Source organism: Pantherophis guttatus, chromosome 8 (assembly GCF_059756535.1).
Source record: "Pantherophis guttatus breed Tessera chromosome 8, ASM5975653v1, whole genome shotgun sequence".
Classification (NCBI taxonomy): domain Eukaryota; kingdom Metazoa; phylum Chordata; class Lepidosauria; order Squamata; family Colubridae; genus Pantherophis; species Pantherophis guttatus.
The window spans coordinates 39,908,620-39,920,719 of NC_142070.1; the positions used below are offsets into that span (position 1 = coordinate 39,908,620).

Sequence of the window (12,100 nt, forward strand, 5' to 3'; positions counted from 1 at the left end):
AGGCATTTGCATTGTTCCGTCATTCAGTTTGCAGTGAATAATTTTTTCATTTACATGTTGCAAAAATTAGGGGGGAAAAAAAGAAGAGTAAACATATTGCGAAAAATAAAATATAGTGATACATCTCCGCATAAACTGTATGATTTATAACAATTTCAGCAAGCTTGTGCAAGAAAAAAAATACAATTTTGGAGGTCCTAAAAATGAACATTACCTTAAGCTTCTCTGTAGATAATAGTTAGAATAAAGGAGATATTTGTTAGAAAGATTTAATAGCTTTAAAAGGAGAGCACAAGAAGGTACTTTAGAAGTAGAATTTGCAGGGTCCAAAGGAGGACACTGACAATCAAAAAGAAGGGCACACTTATTGGGCTAGTAATATTTGCTACATTCATTGGTGAGGAAAGGATTACAAGTGAGTACCCAGGCACATAATGGAGCAACCACAACAAGAGGAATGGGCTAGTGCCAACTGATTGCCTAGCATGCTGGCTGCCAGCTGGTTAAGAAGCAAAAGCCTCCAGCATTTAACCAATTAAGGTGCTTTCAATATCTGATGGCAGCTCAAGACAGGAGGATACTAATCAACTAATTAAAATCACAGAGCTGAGTTTATTAACTTGCGGTTAGCACATATTAGGGAAGCACTGCATGTTGGAGAAAAGCTATTCAGTAATCTTGTTATATGCTTGAAAAACCAGGCAATATTTGATTTTAAGGCTATGTCTGCCAGAGAGAGGACATAGAGACAAAAAAGGATATGTCCTCCTTTTGTTGTCTGATAATCGTACTTAGGAATCTTCAAAAATTAACTTCCATGAATTTGATGTGGGAGTTGACAATTTATATGTAAATAGTCTACACCAGGGGTGTCAAACTCGTGGCCCACAGGCTGGATGCATCATGTGCTGGCCCTGTCCCCACCCGGTTTAGTGAAGGGGAAAAAAGTCCTTGATGACACGAGTTTGACACCCCTGGTGTAGACTATTTACATATAAACACCCAGGTCTACACCAAAGATACATCCTGCAAAATTTCAGAACTGGTATATAGTTTCCACTATTCTCAATAGTAGTATAAAGAGACAACCATTTGTTTTGTTTTTTGTAAGCAGAAAGTTTTGGTATCATAAATTTACAATTTTAGATTGTTAGTTCTGTTCTATCAACTTTATGATCTGCAACAGCTTGGTGCTGAAGTATATATAAATTTAAGGTGTGAACCTGAAAACATATACAAGTGTTATCTGAGAATAGAGTATATTTGAGAAGTTAATACGTAGAAGAATATTTGAGAAGTTAGTATGTACAAAACTATTACCGTATTTTTTGGAGTATAAGACACACTCCCCCCCCCAAAAAAGTGGGTGATGTCTGTGCATCTTATACAGCGAATATTGCGAGGGGAGGAGGGTTGGTGGGCACCGATCAGTTATTTATTTTATTTATATTTATTTTTATTTTATTTTGAATTTATATACCGCACCTTCTCCCGAGGGACTCAGGGCGGTGTACAGCCAGATAAAAACATACAATACAAACATTAAAAACAATTAAAAGGATATATATTAATTTGGCCACAATTTAAGATAACAAACCAATTAAAAAATTAAAAATATGTTAAAAAATATGTTAAGCCAGCCCGGCTTGCTGAAAAAAGAAAGTTTTAAGGGCACAGCGGAAGGCACCGACGTCTTGGATTCTCCTTATCTCTGGGGGCCGCTGATTCCAGAGGGTAGGTGCCCCCACAGAGAAGGCCCTCCCCCTGGGGGTCACCAGCCTACATTGTTTGGCTGATGGCACCCCGAGGATGTCCTCTCTGTGGGAGCGCACAGGTCGGTGGGAGCTCATCGGTAGCAGCAGGCGGTCTCGAAGATAACTAGGTCCTATGCCATGGAGCGCTTTAAAGGTGGTAACCAACACCTTGAAGTGCACCCGGAAGACCACTGGGAGCCAGTGCAGCTCATGCAGGAGCGGTGTTATGTGGGAGCGCCAGGCGGCTCCCGTAATTACCTGCGCAGCTGCATTCTGGACCAGTTGGAGCCTCCGTGTGCTTCTCAAGGGGAGCCCCATGTAGAGAGCGTTGCAGTAATCCAGGTGCGAGGTGACGAGGGCGTGGGTGACTGTGCACAGGGAATCCCGATCAAGAAAGGGCCGCAACTGGCGAATCAGGCGAACCTGACAGAAGGTCCCCCTGGCTACAGCCGTCAGATGTTCCTCCAAGGACAGCTGCGTATCCAGGAGGACTCCCAGATTGCGTGCGGAAGCCAAAGAGTCGCACCCGATAGTCAGTGATGGAGTCAACTGACTATATCGGGATGCCGGGAACAACAGCCACTCAGTCTTGGAAGGGTTGAGCTTGAGCCTGTTCCTCCACATCTAGATCCGCAGAGGCTCCAGGCACTGGGACATCACTTCAAGGGCATCGTTGGGGTGGCCTGGAGTTCTAGAATGGGTCATGGCGGTGGTGGTGAACAGGTCACGGTGAACAGACTATGGCGGCAAACGGACTGCAGCAGCAAATGGGCCACAGCAAACAGGCCAGATGAATACCGGGAGGCAGAGGCAGATTTTTTTTTCTTGTTTTCCTCCCCAAAAGCTAGGTCTGAAAAATATGGTATATATATCACGTTACAGAGCACTCTAATACTGGGTGCACATTAAATCTAGTTTACAAAGCTGAGACCCAAGGACTGGTCATCATCTGATGTGTTTTAGTATTGCTTCACAAAACTTGGGGTCACTGTATGTACAGCAGGGCTAGTATCTGAAGGTGATAAGGTGGTACAAAATTGTCCTGTGTGCCCTGGGTATTTATGTAGTAAAGGTAAAAAAGAGACTACTGCAAATGTCTTTATAGTACAGATACTGATGAAGGCCATGTTTCTATGTATTCAGAGTCTTGGGGACATTGTTGCTCCAAATGAAGCCTTCCTAAAAGTGCCTTCAAGGACAGCTAAGGAAAGGGGCCTGACACAGTGCCACAGTAAAGGCCCTTCTCAATTTAGATTCTTTGAGTTTAGTCAAGTATGGGAAGTAGGGTACCTGTTGGATTCATTGGCAAGAAAGTCTGGGGTCTTGGCTGCATCTGACTGGTGCTCTATGTCTATTATGTGCTGTTTAATAAGCATTTTGATCAGACCCCATGCTGAGTAGAAGACCTTGAGAGAACCCCAAGAATGAGATTTTAGTTGCCAGTGCCTGTTTCCATGTAGACTGAAAATCTTCACTCCTAATTAATGGGGCAAAAATAAAATAGCTTGAATGTAAGTTGAAGCCACCCTAGCATTCAATTTAATAGAGCCTGTCTCCAGTCTCAGGGTAGCACTTGAAAGAAACAATTAGTGACTTAAACAGCTGCTGTTAAAAATTTGGACTGTGCACATGCTCTAGTTATGCAAAATTGGGAAGGCCCCCCCACTGACTACAATAGATAACTAGTGTTAATGGCCCAGCTTCAAATAATTTGAGAGCTGTGAGTATGTAGTGGCCACTTATTCTGTCAAGGCATTTAAGGATGACAGATGAGCCCCTCAGCATTTTCAGCAATGTAGTCCATGAGTTTTCCTAATGATGCAAAAATAATGGACTACTCCCTGATAGTTGAAACATAAAACCTGCTCAATGTTGTGGCTATCTATTCGCCTGGAATGGCTGTAGGGGTTTTTGACAAATGCCATAGTTGTGTTGTGTTAGTGCTTTGGGTGCTGTTTTAAGGCTAGTAGGTATTCTTGAAAGTATTACTGCAATGTCTGCATAGAGTAGAACAGCAATACATCTTCAAGAAGATTTAGGGGAGTAAAAGTCCATGTACTGGAAATGACTCACTATGGAATTCATCACTTTGTATAATCAAAGGATTATACAATCCCCTGTTCTGAAGTACAAACAGTTATTTTAAAACACTAGTGTGACCTGAATTCCATTAGAAACATAATTCAAAATATAATATATACCAGCATTATACTGTTCTAGAAGTCTATGTTCAACTATTTCTATATATTTAAAATATCTGCCATAATTTTATAGTAGTGTTTTATATGAGTGTCTACAGAATAACTGTATTTTAACTTATTTGGTAAGCATTCACATTAATGTGGAATTTCACACCCTAACTCTAACCAACAAAAGCTAGCAATTTTTATTTTTACTTAAGTGAAATGGATCATTGCTTTCATTATTATTCTTAATCTCTTAACTTTAATTTTCAAACTGATTACAAAAATAAGGGCATTTGCAGGTAACTTATGGTATTTCACTTTTTTGTACAAATATGTACCTTTAGGGATTAACATTTCAGTTCAACTAATATTTAACTATAATGTTTTTGAAAGTACTAATTTTAGAGTTACTGCAGAATCAGTTCTTAAAAATTGCGTAACATTATTTATAATGCAAGAATGCCTTTTAATCAGGAATTCTAATGAAGACTAGCAGAATATGTTTTCAGCAAATATAAAATTATTAATATTTTTGCAAGTATAGAACAGCTTTTCTAAAATGAAAATGATTTGTTTACATAAAAGATGTAAAGATAGAGCAAAAACAATAGCATTTTAAGTAAAATAAAATATGAAAAAATGAAGCTTTTTCAGAAATGAATATGTACAGTGATATCAGCAATAGCTAGACACATAAGTATTTGATTACTTATCTACAAGAAAATGCTTAATATTCCTGCTATGTGAAAAACTACTCTGGTTTTAAGTACTTTAGTTCAAGTTGTCCTTTCTTTTTTTATTCAAATGCATTTGACTTATGAAATAGAGCAAAGTTATCTCAAGACTGTTTTCAAAAAGTTGCCACATGCCACAGTCATGAAATAACACTTTTCTATTCCTTCAGGTTTTGCTGATTTTACTGGTCAACTGCTACTGTAATTAAGTTTGAACTAACTCAAAGATGGAGAAGCTGTGGCTCCAGGGATGCATACAAATCCCAATCATTTTTTTTTTTTTGTAGACATGTTAAAAATTTTCAGCATGGTTTTCTGCTTTTTCAGGATAGTGTAAACCCTATTGTAAGCTTAACACATATTACAAAATCAAAAACCTCTCTCCGACTAAAATATTCCTGACAGTCCTGATCAAGCCCATCTGAGTGATTTTGTACTGGCCATTCTGTATCATCTTCCCCCTCACTGTGTTACTCTTTCTTCACAAAATAGGAGCTTTTAAGCTACTAAAAAATCTATTCTGTCGTTCTCCTTCTCCCTCCCCTACTCTTCCAAAATGTCTTCAAGAACCAGTATAAGGATGCAGAAGAAAATGCTGAGGAAAAATGTAATCCTTTACTTCTGCTGTCAGCGACATAGATTCATGCTCCTGTTTGTGAGACCATTAAGATCAAAATCCCAAACACTGTAATGGAACTTTTCTATTTTCATATTTTTATACATACCGTTGTATGGTTTAATCCTTCCTCCATAACAGAAGTATTACTTTTTAACAATAAAAGTTTGAAACATCATATGGAGAATGTTCATCTCAAACTGCATCGCTTGTGCTCTTTGCTGTAATTTATAAGGTGGAAACACAATAGCAGTAATTTGAATCACTTCCTCTTAGATAGTCAAATTTTCCAATATATACTTTTTTATAAACCAATGGATGAGAGATTTTATGTGGAAGTCTTCTTTGTTAGGACTATTGTTCATAACAATAGAAAATGTGAACTCAAGGCATTTTTCCTAACAAATCTGCACTGAATTATTTTTGACACAGATAAACACTAACCCCCCCAGCCATAAATAGACATGAAAATATTCTAATTTTCTTTTCTTAAAACTAACCAGATTTAATTTTACTTCCAAGAATAGAGCATATAAAGTTCAAAATTCTTTGAAAACAAACATACATACCATAGGCTTGTGGTTAATTTCTTGTATATTAGGAGAAAGTTTCATCATGTTTCCTGGAGCATATTTTCTGATAAATATCTAGGGTTGCAGTATAAGATTCCATTCCTAAATTATCTTAGTACGATTTAAACCAGTATAACATGTTTAGGATTGCACAATTATAATTGTAACTTTGAAGTTACTATATACCCTCTGGTTGGGGATTGTAAACACAAGATCTGGTCTCTTTCAGTAACTTTCATAGCAGCCTGACCTATACATATAGTGTTGCTGGGAAGAAAGAAAAAGCAATTCTCAATGGAGAATGGTAGAAAGAGATTCAGAAGGCTTCCAAAATTAACATTTATTTTCATCCTTTACACTAAATAATTGAGTGTTAAAGAGTGAAAATTTTATTTTGGGAAGAAAAACATTTTCCTTTTTTCTTGAAAATAGTGGAAAATGAGCTGAATTCAGTGGAAGTACTGAAACAAAATCTGTGAATCTGTCTTGTTGCTTGTCAAAAATATTTTTTAAAAAATCCATGCCCCCCTCTCACTTAAAGGTCTAAACTTAAAAACACTGGTGGGTAGGATTTATTTCAGAGTAAACATGCATTAAAGAAAAGTTCAGACACAGAGAAACTAATAAAACATTCTGTACCCAAAGCAAAAAGACTTTATGAGTTGTTTCCTATTAGATGTGATAGATTCTCTTTTGTATACTCTAAGCATTTCAGGACTTTCTATAATATCAGAGGATTTAGATCAGGGCTGTCAAACTTCTGGCCCATGGGCCGGATGCATCATGCACTGGCCATACTCAGTTTAGTGAAGGAAAAAGTCTCGATATGTCACGTGATGCTGCCGTGATGACGTGAGTTTGACACCTCTGATTTAGATGGTGGTAGATTAATTATATATCTCTCCCATGATTATTGTTAAATTGCTAAATATATAGCATACAGAACTCCTTATTGATTTGTGAACAATGATTTATGAACTGGTGAATTGAAGACAGTTCTGTTAGTGGAGTGAAGAGTCAGTGAAAGGACAGGTTCTTTGTGATACCTCTACAGATATGAAGAGGACATGAAATCAAACAGAAGTGTTCCGGACAGTTGCTCCTCATATTTCTTTCTTTTTCTTTTTTTTAAGTGATGAAATGGGACTTTTTGAAGATTTAACATTAAGGAAACCAGAAGAATATAAATTTTACAAGTAGAGGAGAACGCTTAAATTTCATTTATTAATACAAAATGGAAAAAATATTTTAACATTGGACATATTGAAGGATGTTTGTGAACAATGAACTCAAAAGATAATTTTAAGAATGTCTGCTATTATAGACAGACTGAGTTTATTATGGAAGTTATTATGGAAGAAGAACAATTCTGCTCTATTGGACAGGACTGAGACTGAGTTGAAAGCAGATTTTAAAATTACAGGCTATAAGAATGAAATGGAAAAAAGATGACTTCCGGTTTCCCTGTCTTCGGCGACGGCGGCGCCTTTTGAAGCTCCGCCAGCCCCGCCGCCCGTAGAGCCGCTCCGAGACGAGGAAGCGGCTCGAAAACTTCCAAATCCGTAGGATTGAGGAAGAAGAGATCGCAGGGCACAGGTCGAGCCCCTGCAACCCCCCAGGGAAGTTTCTGGGGAGAGAACAGGCGTGGCTCCCTCCCAACCTGCTGAAACTCCGGGCGACGTGGGACGATTCTGCTTTCGCAGAACAAGCCGGCTGCAGGAAACTCAAAGCGAAAAAGAACCAGCTTTAATAAACAGCGAAATTACCTGAATCCTGAAACTTGGAAACGCAAGTATTAGCGCTTTGTTGACTTTTTAAACTGAGAAAAATGCGAATGAGTGAAAGTGCTTTGAAAAAACATGGCGCTCAGCCTTAGAGTTAACGAGCCAGCGAGTGTGGATTGGTGAAGTTATCTTGTTTTGTTACAAAGTTTCCAAGTTGCTACAAAGTTGCCTTGTTTGTAATAAGAGAAACAAGTGGAAAATTTCTCCCTTTTCAATACTTGACTTTGCTTTACTTCAACCTTTATTTGATCAAATCTGGGGGACTTTTTTAGAAGTCTTTGTGCAGGAGGGAAAGGAAAAGGAACTTCCCTCTTTAGAAAAACTAGATCACATGGCAGGATGGCTTCAAAGAAGCAGGAAGGGAAGGCAACAGGGGGGGGGATCCCCCACACACAAACATGAAACGCAGCCTCCCCCTGCTCAACAGCTACAGACTCAGAAAAAAGAATTTGATGTGGGAGATTTAAAAGAATTTATTTCTAGAACTTTGGATGACAAATTTCAAAAATCTCAACAGGAGATAGATGATAAACTTCAAAAATCACATCAGGAGTTTATGCAGGAAATTAATGAAGTTAAAGATATGGTGAAACAGAATCAAAACAAGGTGACCAAAAAAATATCAGAAGTGGCATCTGGCCTGGCAGAATTTATTGGGAAAGTTGATTTTAAAGTTGAAGAACTTAAATCAGAAGTTAATGTTAAGATGAAAGACAATGATTATAAAATTGCTGATGTTGACAATAAAATGCAAAGAGTTGAAAACGAGATTGTCATGATACAATTCAGGGCAATGGAGTTTGCTATACGGCTTCGAGGAATTCGAGAGGAGGAAAGACAGGATTTGAGACAAGTTTGTTCTGAGGCCCTGGCTAAGATTTTACAAGTTAATCCAGATGTGGTTTTTCACAAAATAGACAAAATTTACAGAGTGAACTCTTGGGTGGCCAGACAAAGACAATTACCTAGAGATGTGGTCATATATTTTACAGTTAGAGAAATAAGAAACAATATCCTGTAAAAATCCTTTTACACTTCTGTACAAGTGGGGGGCTCACGAATTGGAATTTATAAAGAATTGCCTCCTAAAATGCTGAAAGCTAGAAAAGAATTTGGCTTTCTTGTTAAGGAATTGCAAAATTTACAGATACCTTTCCGGTGGGATGCACCAGTTGGCATAATTTTCAGATACAAGGGAGAAAGATACCGTTTGAATACCGTGGAGAAGGCACAGCACTTCTACACTACTATTCTTAAGGAAAGAACACCATCTCCACGTACATCTACAGTTTTGGAGATTAAAGAGAGTGAAGAGAAGCAACCTCAACGAGAACTGCAAGAACAGTCTAAGCAGGAATTAGAAGAAGTGCAAGGTGCAGAAGGAGGTTTTCTGGATGAGCCCCTGCTGGAATCTTCTCCAATCTTGGACCCGGTTCGGATGATTGAAGTTAAGGATCAACGTATAACTCGAGCTCAAGCTAAGTTACTTAAACAAAAGCAACAACAACAACAGGAAAGACAAGACAAGGAGGCAGATAAGAGTACTGCACAAGAGACTGGAGCTATGGGAGGAGCAAGATCGAAGCTTTCGGATGACCTTCAATTATTTTGCTCTTTGCTCCAGAAAGAGGCTGATGATGTTTAAGTGTTTATCCTGGAATGTTAATGGGCTGAATTCAGCACAGAAAAGGAAGAAATTATTTACATATCTGAAACAATTTAATAATGATATAATTTGTTTACAAGAAACGCATATCACAACTCAAGATCAAAAATATTTGATAAACTCCAAACTAGGAACACATTTTATATCTTCAACTTCGCAAAAAAAGAATGGTGTGGTTATTTATGTAAATAAAAAGTTAACAGCTAAAGTTATAGAAACAGATGAAGATGGTAGGTTTGTAGCAATTGAATTGTCTATAGCAAATGGCCAAATTCTTCTGATTGGGATTTATGCTCCCAATCAACAACAGGACTATTTCTATAAGATGTTACATACTAAAATATTGCAATGGGATTACAGATCTATTTTAATTATGGGAGACTGGAATGGAGTAATCGACTCTAAATTAGATAAAAAGAGTTTGGCAAAGTCTAGAATCAGATTACCACAGACCTTTTTTGACATGAAAGAAGATATGGAACTAAAAGATGTTTGGAGAATATATAATCCAAAAGAATTGGACTATACTTTTTTTTCTGATAGACATAGATCCTTCTCTAGGATTGACTTTATTTTGTTGACAGATGATTTACTTGTTAAGACAAAAAGAACAAAGATTTTTCCAAGAACTTTGACTGACCATAGCCCAGTATGGATAGAAATTGAGATAGACAAGGTTGAGAGACGTTCTTGGAGATTAAATGAGAATTTGTTTAGATATGAAAAAAATACAACAGAACTTAAAAAGCATTTGAAAGAATTTTTTGAAATAAATTTGAATAAAGGTACCCCAATTGAAATTGTGTGGGATGCAAGTAAAGCTTATATGAGAGGGGTACTTATCTACATGAACTCTAAACATAGACTGTTCCGACAAAAGAAAAGATCTGAACTGGAAATAGAAATAAAGAATAAAGAACAGTTACTTATTAAAAATCCAACAGATGAAAGAATACGTAGTGCTATAAAACTTTTGAAAGACCAATTTCAAATGCTTATGGCGGAACAAGTTGCAACAAACTTACAATATGCGAAGCATAACACATTTTGTAACGCTAATAAACCGGGCAGATGGTTGGCTTACACACTGAGGAAAAAACAAAGTATACGGACTATTGATAGTATTGATATTGGAGGGAAAGAAATCTTTCAACAAAAATTAATTAAAGAAGCTTTTGTGGACTATTATACCAAATTATATGCTAAAGAGGAGGTGCAGAATGGACTTATAGAAAAATATTTAAACGATAAAAGAGTTACAAAAATTACTGATCAACAAAAGGAAAGAATGAATTATCCTATAACAGAGGAGGAGATAATAGTAGCAATTAAACAGTTAAAAACAGCCAAAGCTCCTGGCACGGATGGTTTGACTGCAGTGTATTACAAAACTTTGCAAGCTGAAATGGTGGAACAACTTAGAGATTTATTTTGCAATATTCAGCAAGGGGGTAAAATACCCCCATCATGGACAACAGCTTACATATCTTTGATACCAAAAGAACAAATCGGTCCTAAAAAACCAGAGAACTATAGACCAATATCTCTTTTGAATACAGATTATAAAATTTTTGCGAAAGTACTAGCCAACAGGTTGCTGCCAGTAATTCAAAAGGTGATTCATGATGATCAAGCGGGATTTATCAAGGGCAGATATATGAAGGACAATGTAAGGCAAATAATAGATTTATTGGAATATCTTGAGAAGAATAAACAGATCCCTGCAGTGCTGGTCTTTTTGGATGCAGAGAAGGCCTTTGATAGAGTGGATTGGAATTTTCTATTAAAGACTTTGAAAAAGATGGACTTTGGGGATCAATTTATACAGGCGATTTCGGCAATTTATCAAGAGCAAAAGGCACAGATCATTATTAATGGAAGTCTGACAACAGAGTTTAAAATTGAAAAAGGAACAAGACAGGGATGTCCGTTGTCCCCACTTTTATTTATTTTAACACTAGAAGTCTTGCTAAATACAATACGGGACTCTAATATCTTGAAAGGTATAAAGATTAGGCAAGAGGATTACAGAATAAAGGCATTTGCAGATGATCTGGTTGTTACCCTATCACAACCAATGGAATCAATAATCTTGATGAAGGACATTATACAAGACTATGGTAAAGTTTCAGGTTTTAGATTGAATCCAAAAAAGACTAAAATGATAGCTAAAAACATGACACAAGATCGCAAACATGAGCTTGAAAGGAGGGCAGGTTTTGAGACTGTACCTAAGGTAAAATATCTAGGAGTTCAGGTTGCAGAATCAAACATGAAATTGTTTCAAAATAACTATGAGGTGTTGTGGCGAGAGGTGCAGAAAGATATGGAGACTTGGAAAAAACTGCAGCTGTCTCTACTTGGAAGAATAGCAGAAGTTAAGATGAATATTTTGCCAAGATTTCTTTTTTTGTTTCAAATGATTCCGGTGCTTAAAAGTGATAAACAATTGAAAGTTTGGCAATTTGGAGTGAATAAGTTCGTCTGGAACGAGAAGAAGCCGAGAGTGAAATTGAAAATTATGCAAGATGTTCCAGAAAGAGGAGGTCTTAAACTTCCAAACCTACAGCTATATTATGATGCAGCAGCTTTAACTTTAACAAGTGATTGGTTTGGAAGTAAAAAGGCTGGAATATTGAATGCAGAAAGTTTTGATCTTGAATTTGGATGGCATGCTTACTTATTTTATGATGACAAAGTTGATAAAGTATTTAAAAGTCATATACTTAGAGACTCTTTGATGAGAGTTTGGAAGAAGCATCGACTCAAATGGGATTATAAAATACCG

General features: G+C 37.1%; 1 long non-coding RNA gene across 1 annotated transcript; it reads right to left on the reverse strand.

The window, feature by feature from the left end:
• Positions 1-1,198: 1,198 nt before the first annotated feature.
• Positions 1,199-6,009, reverse strand: LOC148112598 (uncharacterized). Its single transcript, XR_015729237.1, has 3 exons — positions 5,860-6,009; positions 5,400-5,511; positions 1,199-2,604 (listed from the first exon to the last, which is right to left on the reverse strand). It is a non-coding gene; the product is annotated as an uncharacterized LOC148112598 (long non-coding RNA).
• Positions 6,010-12,100: the final 6,091 nt, after the last annotated feature.